At 44.7% G+C, this 15,634-nt stretch overlaps 1 long non-coding RNA gene across 2 annotated transcripts in view; it reads right to left on the bottom strand.

Moving 5' to 3' along the window:
* Positions 1-1,040: 1,040 nt before the first annotated feature.
* Positions 1,041-15,634, bottom strand: part of LOC111870012 — a 359,759-nt gene continuing 345,165 nt past the window's right edge. For both annotated transcript variants that reach the window (XR_002843782.2, XR_002843783.2), the window contains exon 3: positions 1,041-1,365. This is a non-coding gene — a long non-coding RNA (uncharacterized LOC111870012). The remainder of the gene's footprint in view (positions 1,366-15,634) is intronic.

A 15,634-nucleotide genomic window follows, 5' to 3' on the forward strand; every position in this document is an offset into this window, starting at 1 on the left:
AAACCAATGAAGCCTGCCACTTTGCTCTTAACATGTTAGCATTTTATACAGAAGGTCATGAGATGGCACAGCAGAGAAGCTAACAGTCTCTCAACTCGTCAAGAAGTACCCCGACAGTTCATTACGAAGGTTCAAAACAGTGGGCCACTGGTAACCACCAGTCAGATCCTGTCCACACCCGTACACTCTCCTCCTGACAACTTCAGCCTCCAAACCACGCCAAGATATCCTAAATACGCAGATGTTTCGACAAAAATGTATATCCAACTTCCATCCTTCCTGCGCATGCTCCGCGGAGCTCACCCTCCTCCGTAATGAGCGCCATTACATCTGACGAAAAGTACGAAGATCCTTGATATGCAATGTAGGGGGGTGTGGGGTGTTGGTTGCTGAACGCTGGGTCTTGTAGAACTTGACTGCCATCAGTATCCAGCAGAGTGCTATATGTTTTCACTCTCATAAACTATCCACGACGGAGAGTCAGTAAAAAGTCACAAATGGAAGTTAAAGAGCTGCAAAGGATGTAATAGGTTTTCTATGTGTACCACTAGGTAACAGCACAGTCTAGGTTCTTAACAGTGTAGGTAGCAGACGCGCATGCGTATGTGCAGAGGCTGGCTTCAGTAATCAAAATGGTGACCGTGCTTGAAGAGTGTACTGTTGTGCGATTTCTTTGGGCGAAAGGACTCAATACAAAGGACATTCATAAAGAAATATGTTCTGTTTACTGTGGGAAGTGTTTGTCGCGGTTCACAACTATGTGACAAACGTTTCGTTGATAAAAAATATTAAAAAAGAGGTGCGGAAGTGGCTCAGGCAACAGTCAAAAGACTGCGGGGTACTGGTAGAGCGATGGAACAAGTATCAATGTTGGTGGAGGATGTGTCAAGAGGTTCTAATATCACATTTTTATATTTTATATCCATTTGTGACCCATTTACTGACCCTCCTTCATAATTCAAGCTCTGAAAACGATGCAGAAATACACAGTTAAACATTCGCTTGTGGACGGTCACACGTCCAAGCAATGACCATGATGAATGTCGCTGCACTTACCGGCCACCTGGAGCGTGGCGTTGCGGCTGGTGGCGAGACCGGCCTGATTGCGCGCGACGCACCAATACACGCCGCCATCTTGCTCCTTCTTCCCGTGCATCACCCGCAAGAAGAAGAGCGACCCAGCCGGCAGCAAGACGCGATGCGACCTGGAATCCGAAGGTGAAGTACGCACCGGCTGTCCGTCTTTGAACCATTCGATTGTCGGCTCCGGCTTGCCCTCCGCTCTGCAGTTCAAGGTCACTGGTTCGTTTTTCGCTACTATCATGTCGGACGGGTGCTCCGTGATCCTCGGAGTTCGGTATTGACCTGTAAGCAAAACATAAGAGCTACAGTAACGGATGTACGAGTATTTCTAGTGATGAGAGCTAACTTCGGGAATATGTTTACAGAGCCGTTGCTTAGCAATGCCCATATGCGTGAGTATAACAATCTGGGTAGTAAAGCCGTGTAGCTCTGGAAGAAATGCACTGCTTCCACCATGAGATTCGAGGAGTAATCCAAACAAGAGGGAGAGACACTACCGAAACTACTGTACATGGCGTTACAACAGAGGAGATCGCAATCTTCACAGAACCTCAAATCCAACAAATTCTGTCTACTGCCCATACACCGCATCGCCTCTTGTGCGAAGACTTCGTTCTATATGTCTAAAGAAATGGGATAATTACGGGGGAATGTGCCTACTGTATTCAAGTTACAAGATTTATGCAAATATAATACGGAAAAAACTTTACGGCCACTATAAAACAAATTAGACGCACAATAAAAAGAATTCAGGCGAGGATGACAATATCTACGTGGGCTACTTCAAAAGTCATTGCAACATAATTTTTCAGAAATTTCGAAAGCTCCGACCGGAATTTCCAAATTTGCCGCTGAGAGATAGCAACGTCTGATGCCACTATATGATGCGGAAGTCCAAGGACAACCAAACGAGTCCAACGAGTCCAGCGCGAAGTCAATGTAGCCCCATTTAATATGCATTTTCGAGTTCCCCCCGGACAAGATTCGCCTTTTCCACGAGGAAGAAAACATTAACACATACTACGGAAGATAGAAGGATAATCTTGAAGGCAGCAGAAAATCAATGGGCGGGCCGCATGTGCCATCAGTTGGACGTCCCTGCTCAAAAGGACAGTGACATATTATTATTATTGGAGGGGGTGGGTTTCCCCATGCACCGCGACCAGTGACATAACTCATGCAGTGATTATGATCAGTTCTTTCTAATAGACGCTGTTGAGCAGATTCTTCCTCATTAACCCCGAAGATAGAAACAGATCAGTTTCAGAAACGATGTGTTCTTACAAAGCACTGGTTCTGAAACACGGCAATCAAACTGTATTACAGTGTCCACTTTTGCCGCAAGAAAACCGTGTAAGTAACAGCACCGTTTCGCGGCACAGTGCAATCCGGAGGGCTACCAGCACACATCCACCCGCCCATAGAGAAGACAGACTCAACGCGACTCAACGACACGCGGGAAACTTCACGCAAGCGCACTGCATACTGACAGCTGTTTTGCAATTTACTGAGGCTGAGATTTTCTTTCAAAGTTTCCTTTAAAGAATTCCCGTTCAAATTTCCACGGGATTTACAGCAGTTTGCTTTTGAAATAAGAGCAGTCGGGAGGGAAAAGCTTGGCGCTCGGGAACAGTTGCTCATCATTTGTCATCGAGGAAAGGGTGGCATTTAAGTGAGGACAAAGGGGCGGGGACAGATGTGACGTACGGCCGCCAGTCTGCAAGCCTACAGCTCCCATCGCTCATCTGAACGTCATCACAGCTTCACTAGCTTCTTCCGCTTGCGATGGTCTCTCAGCTGCTCACTTCCATTACAACTAATTAAATATATCAATGACTCTGGAGTAGGCCCTAAATATAATTACAGAAGTAATTTCATTGGTTTTCTTCACTTTTTGCAGAAACTGTACAGCTGTACTAGTATGAACATGTTTAAAACACAAGGCCTGACCTGGTTTCGGCTCTGAGCTCAGGTTTTGTGGGATTTGTGGTGGACGAACTGTAACCAGAGCGTGTTTTGTCTGCGTACTTCAATTTCCCCCTGCCAATTCTCATTCCGCCGGTCACGGTAGCCGAGCGGTCTAAGTCATGTACTGTCTTCGCTCGCTTGGAAACCGGGATCGTGTGCGTTTTCCTGTGTTTGTGTACATGTAGAGGCCTTGCGGCGAGCTGGTCACCCGCCCAAGGAGTCTTACCGAATGTGTAAGATCTAGAAAAACCGAAGTGAACGGAGAAGTTCATGGAGGTAGGCCTAGGCCCACTGGGGCTGTAGTGCCAAGGGGAAAAAAAATCTCATTTCACCAATTCACCATATTCGCTGCTCAACCTATCTCTATACTGATGACAGTGTCATTAAGTAAAAGAAAATCGACTGGGCTCGAAGCCCATAAAAATTTTGGACGTGGTGTTCTGTTTGTTCAAGACCACTTCTTCTGTGATTCTGGCTGGTTGCTTACAAATGCTCCTTAGTTGCGCGGGGTGTCTAAATGCAAGCTTGGGGAACAAGACAGACGCACAACCGATTTATCATCCCCTCCTCGTAGCTGCAACTGCTTGCTGACAAGGAACTATATGCATTTTCTATCTATCTATGGCTTTAGAGTCTTTTGTTGGACCTTCGCCGCGTTTTCAGTTTCTTAAACATGTACACAGTCGGTAGGACTCCTCGAACGGGAGATCAGCCCGTCGCAACGCCGCTACCTACACAAGAAAACACAAACGCAGAATAAACGCACACATATCTAAGTCTTCCATGGGAGACGAGAGAGTGAAGACATGCCTTAGTCCGTGCGGTTACCGTGATCGGCACTGTAAGCATTTGTATCAATGAAAGCAATGGTATAAACATTCAGTAACAAAATAATAATTAAACATGAATGCATAAAATAATAAGTGGAAAACAAAACTGATATAGGACATGTATATATTTACGGGGCCGGTCACGGTAGCCGAGCGGTCTAAGGCATGTACTGTCTTCGTTCGCTTGGAAACCTGGATCGTGGGTTCGGATCCCACTCAGGGCAGGGATGTTTAGTTTGTGTGTGCGCGTTTTTCTGTGTTTGTGTACAGGTAGAGGCCTTGCGACAAGCTGATCACCCGCCCAAGGAGTCCTACCGAATGTGTAAGATCTAGAAAAACCGAAGTGAACGGAGTTCATGGAGGTAGGCCTAGGCCCACTGGGGCTGTAGTGCCAAGGGAAAAAAGAAGTCATCATAACAAAATAATTAAAATGGGTGTACAGAATTGGTCATGAAAGATATGAAATACATAATTCCTATGGGAAGGAGTCGATCTCCAATTTTCTCTAAGAGTCAGGCTTCTGCTAAAGGTAGCCCCTTGTTAACTGTTCTAAGGCTTTAGCAGAGCTAAATGTCTGAACAAACATAGCAACAGGAAGAATAGGTAGCCCTTACATAACTGAGGCTTCAGAAACCTCACACGCACAAATACGGTTGAATGCACCACATCCAACAGCAGAACGACGCAGCATGTAACAACAACACAACTCTATTCGTGCGTACTATACATGGTATATATATTTGATATCGCCGTACGCAATAAATTCATGGATGCAATCTTACCGGTACCACAAACCAGCCGTGCGACAAAGTCCCCCAGCTACCGAAACATAAAACTGCAGATATCCAGAGTCCGTGGCCCGTAGTCCGCAAGCAAACTATAGCGACGGAGCGACCGCCGCTTGTCGGCGAAGTTAGTGGCAGACTGTGGTCTAGTGGTCAGAGTTCCTGGCTACAGATCCACAGAGGTCCCAGGTCCAAGTTACATTGATATCCAGAGAACCTGCCTTTGTTGTGCTTGCTCTCGAGATGAAGATACCTTGATATCCAACGGCCGTGTCATCATAGCTCAGGTGGTTAGTCGCCGGCTTTCCACCGCGGCGGCCCGGGTTCAAGACCAGGTCACTTCATGTGGAATTTGTGGACAAAGTGGCAATTAGGACATGTTCCGCATTCATGATCATCTATTATTCGGGGCTTGTACAATACATCAATTAATGGCCGACGTACCAAGTGAACTCAATCAGACCCCACCCCAAGGAATTAAAAAAAACTACCTTCATATCGTGAGAATCTGTCTTTGTTGTGCTTTTCGCCGAGATAATCTTCAAGGCTGTCGGAACAAATTCTGTGGAACTCCCAGTATCAGAACCTGACAAGCGTTGCTTCCAGACTTCAGATTTAACTCGAGCATGTTGTAGTCTTTGTGCAACCCACCCCGCCTCCTTACACCGTACATTCCGGTTAAATTTAGCTGAGATGTACAAGAATGCAAGCCTCAATTTTCAAAGAAAACATTTTAACAAACCTGAAACGTTATTTTATTTCTTCCAGAGAATAAAACCCAAAGCGAAGCAGTATATGCTTCTCGTATGTGCCGTTACTTAAATAAGATGGATGTTGTACATATCGTAGTTCCGGTTGAGTTGCTTTGGAACCCGTTCAAAATACGCACACTTCGTCTTCTGTAAATACTGGAAGCATGTGTCATAGTTGAGGTCTAATAGGCGGCACCAAGCAACACAATGTAACGTGTTTGGGCGACTGAGACGCGGTTCGGATTGGTAATTGGAATTATTAGATCTTCAATAGTCGTAACTACAATTAATTATTACACTATTCGGGGTTTACACCATTTACACTCACTACACGACAATATTCTCATTTAATCTGCAGTAGTTTTCACGTAGTTCCTCAACGTCTCACAACTGTATGGGCCTCAATGGTCTGTTACAGGGATAGCTTGTTGTTTCAGTGTACGTTTTCACGCTGAACTTTACAAACCAGGAATCATTTCACGTGTATATGTAGCCTGTATGTGCTAAATTTTTCCTTATATAATTATAATAATATATTAGACGTAGTGACAAAAATGAAGCTATTTATTGCGAAATTTTCTGCACACTCCTACCGTGTACACTTTCTAAAGCCAGAATATCATAGTTTTACAAAGAATTATTAGCAAGATGCAAGTTATTTTGCATCTGTAGCACAAGGACAGATACGAGATGATGCACATTTGTGTTAAGTTAAGAAGTTACATTGGTGGCCAATAATTGAAGCAAAAAACAAAATGGTCAGTCGGTCGGTCGATTTGCTGGTGGCCTTCGCAAGCATAGTCATTCCTGCATTCAGTCTCCTGCACAGAAGTGTAAGTAGTAGACAGGAATATCGTCCCTATGAAACTTGGGATGCGATACAATTTCCGTGGAAACTCTGCAAACATCAATCGTATGAGACCATTCATAGGGCAGCAAAGTGAAATTCAGTCGCCTATATTTAAACTGAATTCGAATGTGTATCTGTCTCTTCCTTGTGGAGGCGAAAATCAATTTCAAGAAGTTCTTACAGAGTAGGAGATTTTGTAACGCCCCGCTGTGTATCGCGAACAAACTACAGCCATCTGTTTTGAAAACGCACGAATTCCCTATAGGATTTAGAAACCATCCGTCAATCAGGTTACCAGCTAATGGACTTGTCTGTAGTTTACTTAAATCACGGAATGTATTCTGAATGTAGAAAAACAAACATAGAGGACAGTTGCCGTCGATGTTCAATTTGTGTAACTTCTATTTGAATCTGACTTCCTCAGAATGAGGCTGTGTCAACGATGTCGAACCTTCTGTTTTCTTGTTTTTATGTTCATTTGTTATAGCTGTTTGTTTACTGAACGCTGAGTATATTGTTAGTGTCTTGGTGTATCACTAGATGCCGTGTCCACTGTGTCTTATGCCGCTTACTGTTGCATAGCCGAATGCTTGCAAATTATAACTTCGTAAAGAATATGGAAGTGACCATTATCTCTTTCATTCACGGAGCTGAGCCCTTCTTGAGAAGCTGCCAGTTGTGCAGCCACTCACGTACTTCCCAGCATTTTACAGAACCCGAAGTTTCATTAACGTGTTCACAAGAGCCAGATCAATCCAATCCATACAATCACATCCTCAGGTTCCAGATAGAGGAGACAGCCTCCAGATATGGAGGGTAACTGCAAATATACTAAATAAACAGTTGTGGACAGCCGACAAAGGGTGGTCCTCCAGCTTGGGGGTAAAAATATAAGCTTGTTACGAAAGATCACAAGAAGCCTTCAACCTGGACGGATTCCTTGAATAAACGGCCTAAGCGAAAGAGACGTTAATTTCAGGTTAGTATTTCTCCTAGCAGAAATACGTGCGAGGAACCTCTCCAAGCAGAAGTGCCATACCGCGGTGCTCGTTTAGTAAGGGTGAAGTAAAGTTATCCTTTACTTAATTAAGCACCACGCCATGAAGACGTATGGGGAAGTGCTGGTATTGCTCCAATATCCTTGACTTAGACATTAGAGTGGGGTGAGTGGTCGGCTTCATGCACAGGTCGTTTTATTCCCAAGGAAACAGGTCCCGTGTAAACACTGCATACGAGGGAGGGTGGGCCCCAGATCCGGTCTGGAAACTGTAGAATAGATAAAACTCTCTTTCCCTTGCTGGGAATCTAACCCAGGCCGTACAGGTCGCATTCTGTCGCTATTCCAAGTGTGTTATCCCAGATCTGCTCGTTGAGAATACCGTCAACCACATATGATTTTTTTTTGCTTGGCACTACAGCCCCAGTGGGCCTAGACCTAACTGCATGAACTTCTCCGTTCACTTCGGTTTTTTCTGGATCTTACACATTCGGTAGACCCCTTGGGCGGGCGATCAGCTCGTCGCAAGGCCTCTACCTGTACACAAACACAGAAAAATGCACACACACAAAATAAACATCCATGCCCTAAGTGGGATTCGAACCCACGATCCCGGTTCCAAAGCGAGCGAAGACAGTACATGCCTTAGACCGCTCGACTACCGTGACCGGCTCACATATGATTTTACATATTTCAATATTCGGTTTCAGAAGGCTGGACGGAGCGTTTAACCAAATTACTTAACGCTTCTGAATTGCACTCCGGAGGTACTTGGGTCGAATCTCGGTCTGAACCCCGAGCGCCGTCAATAAGGTTCACTGTGGTATTTCTCGGTCTAACAAAACAATTCCTTGTACAGCATCTCAGATCAGGTCAGGCCTGCTCCCGTCCCTGTCATTTGCAATTCATTATTCATCAAACAATGCCATCATTCGACGTGATATTATCCGAGGCACGGCGTCTCTCACGCGTCTGAACTGCAAGCAACGAGCAGCGCTCTTCTTCCGTAGCTAATGAGCCCATGGATATCAGATTGTGGCTGGCGGGCCAGGTCGAGTAGCTGCAATCCACATGATTAATGAGGCATGCGCAAGGATTTAGGCTACCTCAGAAAGTCCACCTTATCTTCAGGTGAGCTGTATTGTTATCAAGGCAACCGAATGCAATTCTCAGGTGGAGTCTTTCTCGTTATCTGTTTCTGTTCCCCTACCTGCATCCCCCCGCCTAATTTCTCTGCCAGCTTAGGGGACAGTTCATGAATAATTTCACCCTCGACGGGCAATAACTCACCGCGCCCTAGCCCTGCTGCTACTAAACCCTTACCTTAATGAATTATCCATACTGCTCGGCCTGATCGTATACGACCGGAGAAAGCCTCCATAACGCCCTTAGCACAAATCAAATGGGTATTATTCTGAATATGCATTATATCATCGGGAACTTGAGTCTCATAACTGGATAATTAGTTATGTGAGACCCACAAGGAAAAACCCAGTTCGGACACAGACCAAACGCGATGTGAGATTAGGGTGAGCACGTGATTAATCAAGAGAAAACAATACCTGCAAACTAATTGAAAAGGAAATATAATTTGACTGTTCACTGGTACTTCAGTCGATACAGAGACGGGCTGGACGGACGGGATTCGATTCCCAGCAGGTGTAAGATATTTCTCCCTGTCTTACAGTGTCTGGACTGGCTGAGGGGCCCAACCAGCCTCCTATCCAACGTGTACCGGGAGCGCTTTCTCTGAGGGTAAAGCAGCCGGGGCGTGAAGCTGACAACTCACCTCCATCCAGTGTCGAAATAAAAAAAATTAGCTATACCTCCATACATCGTTATGTCTTCATGGTGTGGTGCTTAATTATGCACAGGGACAACTATAGCTTTTCGCCTTTTACTGATAAATGTAGTATTGAAATTCTGAAGTATTTCCAAAAGCTTTCTTCATCTTCAAGTCGTTGAGATAGGCCGCACCATAGCTCAAGCGGTTAGTCGCTGGCTTCCCACCACGGCGGCCCGGGATTTGTGGTAGGACAAAGTGGCGCTGGGGCAGGTTTTCTCCGAGTACTTCGGTTTCCCTTGCCAATCTTCATTCCACCAACTGCTCCACAATCACCCTCACCTATCATCTGGGGCTGGTAGAATAGGCCAGAAGTGGCCGCAGTTCAAGAGACTTAGTCCCGCCCCACTAGAAATAAAAAAAAAAGCCGCCGAGATTATAAAATTACCCTCAATTTCAGAGCATTGAGCTTATTTTCTGTAGGTCTCCTTTCAGCTTCTAGGAAGAGACTTCTCTAAGAAATAAAGAACTTGTACTTCATTTTGACTTAATAAATTTTATTTTCGATACAAGGAACAAGTTTCGCTCATAAGAGAAATACACAAAATGTAGAGGGAAGCAGATATCCCCTCCACCCTACCTTCCTAGTCTGTCCGTGCCCGTCGTTCTCACCGTACAGAATGAGTTCTTGGTGCCACATTTTATCCACAAATATCTGCCTCATTTGTGCACATCAAGGCTCCAAAATAAGTGAAAATAGTTTAAGAGGTGCTGATAAGCCAAAGAGAGCACGCCTGGCAACGTGCTGCACCGTCGAATTACAATAGCTAAGAGAAGATAAAAGTTTTATTTGCAACAATAAATATAAAAAATCAATATCCTCCTTATTTTATTATTTATTTACTATTAAAACATACGTTAAAACAATTCCGTATTTTTCTAGAATTCGTGAACAATTAGGCGACACTGATATTTGTTCACCACAAATCCCACATAACCTCACCTTGGCTCCAGGCCGGACAGCCACGGCGGGAAACCGGCGACTATCCGGCCTGCGCTATGGTGCGGCCAAACTACACACACTTCGTATGACATCCAACATGACACTTTGAAAACAACTGTTCCAAAACGTATAGATAAGTACACCCCGATCGTTCAGCAAGAATGTAAGTCCAATGAGATGAAGAGACATACAAATCTTGGTCTCCTTTACTGAGTCCTATAGAACGAAACAGAAAAGGAAGATAGCCAATAAAATTGACTGATTCTGAGACCATATTAAGACGCTGATTAACCTGCAAAGTTAGTGTCGAAGGAAGGCCGCGTATAGCTCAAGCGGTTAGTCGCTGGCTTCCCACCGCTGGGGCCCGGGTTCGATCCCGGGTCTGGTCAAGTGGGATTTGTGGTGGACAAAGTGGCGCTGGGACAGGTTTTCTCAGAGTACTTCGGTTTTCCCTGCCAATCTTCACTCCACCAATTCCTCCACACTCACCCTCACCTATCATCTGGGGCTGGTACAATAGGCCAGAAGTGGCCGAAGTACAAGGGACTCAGTCCCACCCCACTAGCAATAAAAAACTAGTGTTGAAGGAGAATGGAAAACGAATGTCGAGTAGAAAAGAAGAGGAGACATTGGACTATCTGAAGTCAAATCCAGTTGCATTTAGTTGAATTAAATTCAGTGGGCTTCCCAGATGTTATTCGAACGTTGTACTCTTAATCGCTAGGGTAACCTCGACGTCGCGGTAAACAAGAAGACGAGAGGCACGAGAACAAGAGAACAATAGGACGAACGAAAGGAAAAGAAAATGTGCGAAGGGGGGGGGGGCTGAAGACTCTGAGTTAGCTAATTAGCGGCATTAAAATTCCCGTGAGGTCGGTCTTTGCTTTAAACTGGCGAGTACTTGGGAGTGGGAATCCCCGCAGAGGAGCCAATAAAATAGCATGAAACCCAGAAATACTGCTCTCCTGCCTAACCTTCACCCGTTCAGTGATAGTAACACGAACATTATCCGAGCTATGCATTCATTTCCCCGCTAAACCCAATTTGAATCTTGGCCCAAAATCATACAGTTTTCTTGAATGCTCTTCTACTTAGTTAACGACATTTTGGCAACTGCTTTGGCAATTCCTAAATGACTAAGAAAGACTACACAATTATCAAGTAGTAGATCAAGTGATCCGTGATAGCGAGGGTTGAAACATATCCACTAGACTGCGTGTCCCTGTTGAGGGAATCATTAAGGTGCAGTTGAAAAATCTAAGAATTCATCTTAAGCCCATTGCACCTCCTAAAATATCCACAGGTGTATATAACACAAGGGACAGCAAGCTCTGTTCTATGTCCTGTATGTTACATGGCGCCACAATCAGCAGCGTGGTTAGGTTTCTATTGTAGAGAAATATCTCTCGAGTAAAACTGTCCCTATGCTTAATTAATTGGGCACCGCCCCATGAAAAAGTACGAGTATAAAGGAGCGTCAGGTAGCTCTACCCTTCTTGACTTCGGCACTAGGTGGAGGTTCGTGGCTTCAGGCCCAGGCAGCTATACCGAGGTAACAGCGGCCGGTAACCAGGAATTCTGACCACTAGGCCACAGAAGTGGTCTATGTGCAGCCTAATACTTTCAGATATACACGTTTAAAGTTTATCCTGCTTATAATTAAGCGCCATTCCATGCAGACGAATGGAGAAATTGAGGCATATCCAAGACATTATTAAGCTCAACAATAGTTGCAAGTGGACACCTTCAAGTCCCGGCCGCTTACACCCCGAGTCTCTGGTACTTGGTGGGCTCCAGACAGTCTGGACCCCTCTGAGAAGAGAAGCACCCCTTGTCCGGGTCAGAAATTTTAACCGGGATTATTCGGGCGTCAACCTACAACCTAGTCATTACAGGGATATCTCGCCCAATTATCAAACCGCTTTCTGCACTTTTCTAAATATATATATAAGGACCACTGTGTTACACTTTATGAGACAGGCTGTGTTGCGAGGTAACAAGATAAGTCCAAGCTCCGAAAGGAAGTCGAACCGACAACGATAAGGTAGCTATCCATTGTGCTGCCATGTTTCACGAGCCTAACAGCTCACTTTGGTCTTGTGCTGAACTAATTTACCGGGGCACACTACTGCATACACTCACCAGAAGAGTCGAGGTTCAGAACTGGACTCTTTCTTTCGTCAAGACATAATTCGTGAGCAATGCCGAATTCCGTACTCATTTAAAACGCAACAATTTTAGCCAGGGTGACTTGAGATAGCTCTCAGACAGTTCATATTTGAATAAAAGCACATGAACGCAAATACACAATACAAAAAACCCATATCTGTGTGTGTGTCTGTGTGTGTGTGTGTGATGTTTTGAAAATGTGGCATAGTTCACATATTTGGGAACGACGATTAAGGAGGAAATCAAGAGAATATTGAAACTGGGTAATGCCTGCTACCATTCAGTCCAGAACCTTTTGTTTTCTCGTCTGCTGTCATAAAACATAAAAATCAGAATATGCAAAACAATAATTTTGCCTGTGCTTCTGTATAGATGTGAAACTTGGAGGAACACAAACTGATTGTGTTTGAGAACAGGGTGTTGAGGAGAATATTTGGACCGAAGAGAGACGAAGTGACAGGAGATTGGCGAAAACTGCATAATGGGGAGCTTGTACTCTTCTCCAAGTATAATTAGAATGATCAAGTCAAGGAGGATGAGGTGGGCAGGGCATGTAGAACGAATGGGGAGAAGAGAAACTCATATAGGATATTGGTGGGAAAGCCAGAAGGAAAGAGAGCACTGGGAAGACCAAGGCGTAGGTGGGTGGACAATATTAATATGGATCTTACAGAGATATGATGGTATGGGATGGATTGGATTGATCTGGCTCAGGATAGGGACCAGTGGAGGGCTCTACTCTAAACTGAGTAGGGGCTTTCCCCTCTCGCCTGAGGACGGAAACAGATCCAGTTTCCGGAACGTTATGTTTTATAGTTTCTAGAATACCGGGCGGTGGAGAAAGTTACAAAACCCAGTGATTCTGAGCATTACACACCAGCGTTAGAAGCCTTTAGAACGTAATTGCCTCATAGTTCTGTTACATCTGTTCCCAAATGTTTAACGTATGCCATATTTATTTAGGATTCCGTCTCTCGGTCTGATGACGCACATGACGCATAAGTTACGAATTTCACACAGTCAACAAGGTCACCTCAAGAGATTCTCGGTTTTGTGGAACTGAAAGTTTTATGGCCATGTACACAAAACCCGCGTCATTGCGCATTATGCGACACGATATGGTCTAGTTCACAATTTCCAACACTATTTCTATACAACTCCTCCATTTAATGTCACCTTCCCAACCCCTAAAGCTATAAAAAATTTCACTCAAAGGAAATAGCCGTGCTGTGCAAAGGATGAGATGTCACTTATAGCAGAAATATGGTCGCTCTCCAACCGAGGCCTTCTGAAAGTTTTCCACTGCTGCGGGAATTTATCACAGCGACAAACTACCGGAAGGAGAGGAAATTCGCGAAACTCCTTTCGAAACAGTTTGTCCATGTAAAGAAACGAGCCAGGAGAAATCGCAATAATTTCGCCTTCACACACAAATGCGCACACCAAACTCTTCCCAAGGAAGAGCTTCTTGAAAAAGTCCTGGAAATACCGTGTCAAATGCTGTTACCTATCAAACCTTTCTCGCCTAGAGAAGTAGTACAAGAAATCAAGAACATAAACCCGATTAGCATTTTTTTTTCTTGGTACTACAGCCCCAGTGGGCCTAGGCCTACCTCCATGAACTTCTCCGTTCATTTCGGTTTTTCTAGATCTTACACATTCGGTAGGACTCCTTGGGCGGGTGATCGGCTCGTCGCAAGGCCTCTACCTGTACACAAACACAAAAAAACGCATACACACAAACTAAACATCCATGCCCTAAGTGGGATTCCAAGCGAGCGAAGACAGTACATGCCTTAGACCGCTCGGCTACCGTGACTGGCAGTGTTATCATCTTACCACGTGAAAAACGCTCAATTATCAAGAGAAGCTACAGTATTGCTATCAATCAGCTATAACAGCATGAAATTCGCTCAGATAATGACATCTAAACCTGGGAAACCAGTCAATGAAGTAAATTCTTATCGGCAAATCTCATTTGTCATAGAAGAAATCCATAGACTGTCAACACTCTGCCACCAAAGCCTACTCGGACACAATAACAGACTAGCTATACAAATCAGTGACCCACCAAATGTAACAAGACAGGAGACGGTGGCCGTCTGACCTACCACAACACGCAGATGAAAAAACCTAAAGCCATTAATTTCGCCACAGAGCCACAGAGTACCTTCGGTGAATGATTTCTCTACTGTAGTCGGTATAGCGACTGGCTACGGGCTGGACGACGGGTCGGAGTTCGAGTCCCGGTAGGGTCAAAAATTTTATTTTCTCAAAATCGTCCAGATTGGCTATGGGGTTCACCCAAACTCCTATCCAATGGGTATCGGGGCCTCTATCCCCTGTGGTAAAGCGGTAGGAACGTGAAGCTGACAACTCACTTCCAACTAGTACCGAAGTCAAGAAAATGTGGATCTATACATCCACTCCCCCATAAGCAAATACACAATCATGGCGTAATGCTTCATTCGTTGAGCACAGGGACAACTTTACAACCACTTAGAACAAATTTACTTATTACTCCATAAAATTGTAGATCTACACTTTATATATCCATATAAAAAGGAGAGCTTCGCTACTTGCCAGCCCTGAGACTGCAAACTGAATGTAAATGAAACGTGTGTATAGCACATAACAGTGTAACTGACGAATACAAGAAGGATAAAAGGGAACGAAACGATAATCGAATAAGTTTGTAAGAGAAAATGATAAATAACTGATAGACAAGTCCCCTAATGACCCACACTGTAACCGTACGATTAAGACTGGCAACGTACAGTCACGTGGTTCCTTATTTGGGGCATGCGCGGTTCAAACATCCGTCGTGACACTGTCTATCACGAACTGAGGTTCCGTCGTGGTTTTTCTCATTCCCTCCAGGCAAATTCAAAGATTGAAACTCGATAACGTCACGACTTCAATTCATTCTCAATTCATTATTCATCATTCATCGTGCCATTCGACGCTATGTAGCCTACACACTGACAGCGCCGTGGAACACGGCACAAAAAGAAAACAGCACTACAACAAAATCTGGCTATAAATCAGTTCAATTTACGACAGCCAGTTAACTTAGGGCCCAATTTCTTTTCTTGCTCTGCCTCAATCGTCCAAGTAGTTACATTTAAAAATGGTTCCCCCTTTAAAATTATCTTTATGTTTCTAATTTATTTTGGCTGCGCCATAGCTCAAGCGGTTAGTAGCTGGCTTCCCACCGCGGCGGTCCGGGTTCGATCTAGGGACTGGTCAAATGGGGTTTTGTGGTGGACAAAGTGACGCTTGGGAGGGTTTTCTCCGAGTACTTCGGTTTCCCCTGTCAATCTTCATTCCACAAAATTCTCCATCATCATAATCACCCGGGGCAGGCTACAATAGGCCAATCAGTGGCCGCCGTGCCGAGTGGACCTAGTTGGA

Source organism: Cryptotermes secundus, unplaced genomic scaffold, assembly GCF_002891405.2.
Source record: "Cryptotermes secundus unplaced genomic scaffold, Csec_1.0 scaffold32, whole genome shotgun sequence".
NCBI lineage: Eukaryota > Metazoa > Arthropoda > Insecta > Blattodea > Kalotermitidae > Cryptotermes > Cryptotermes secundus.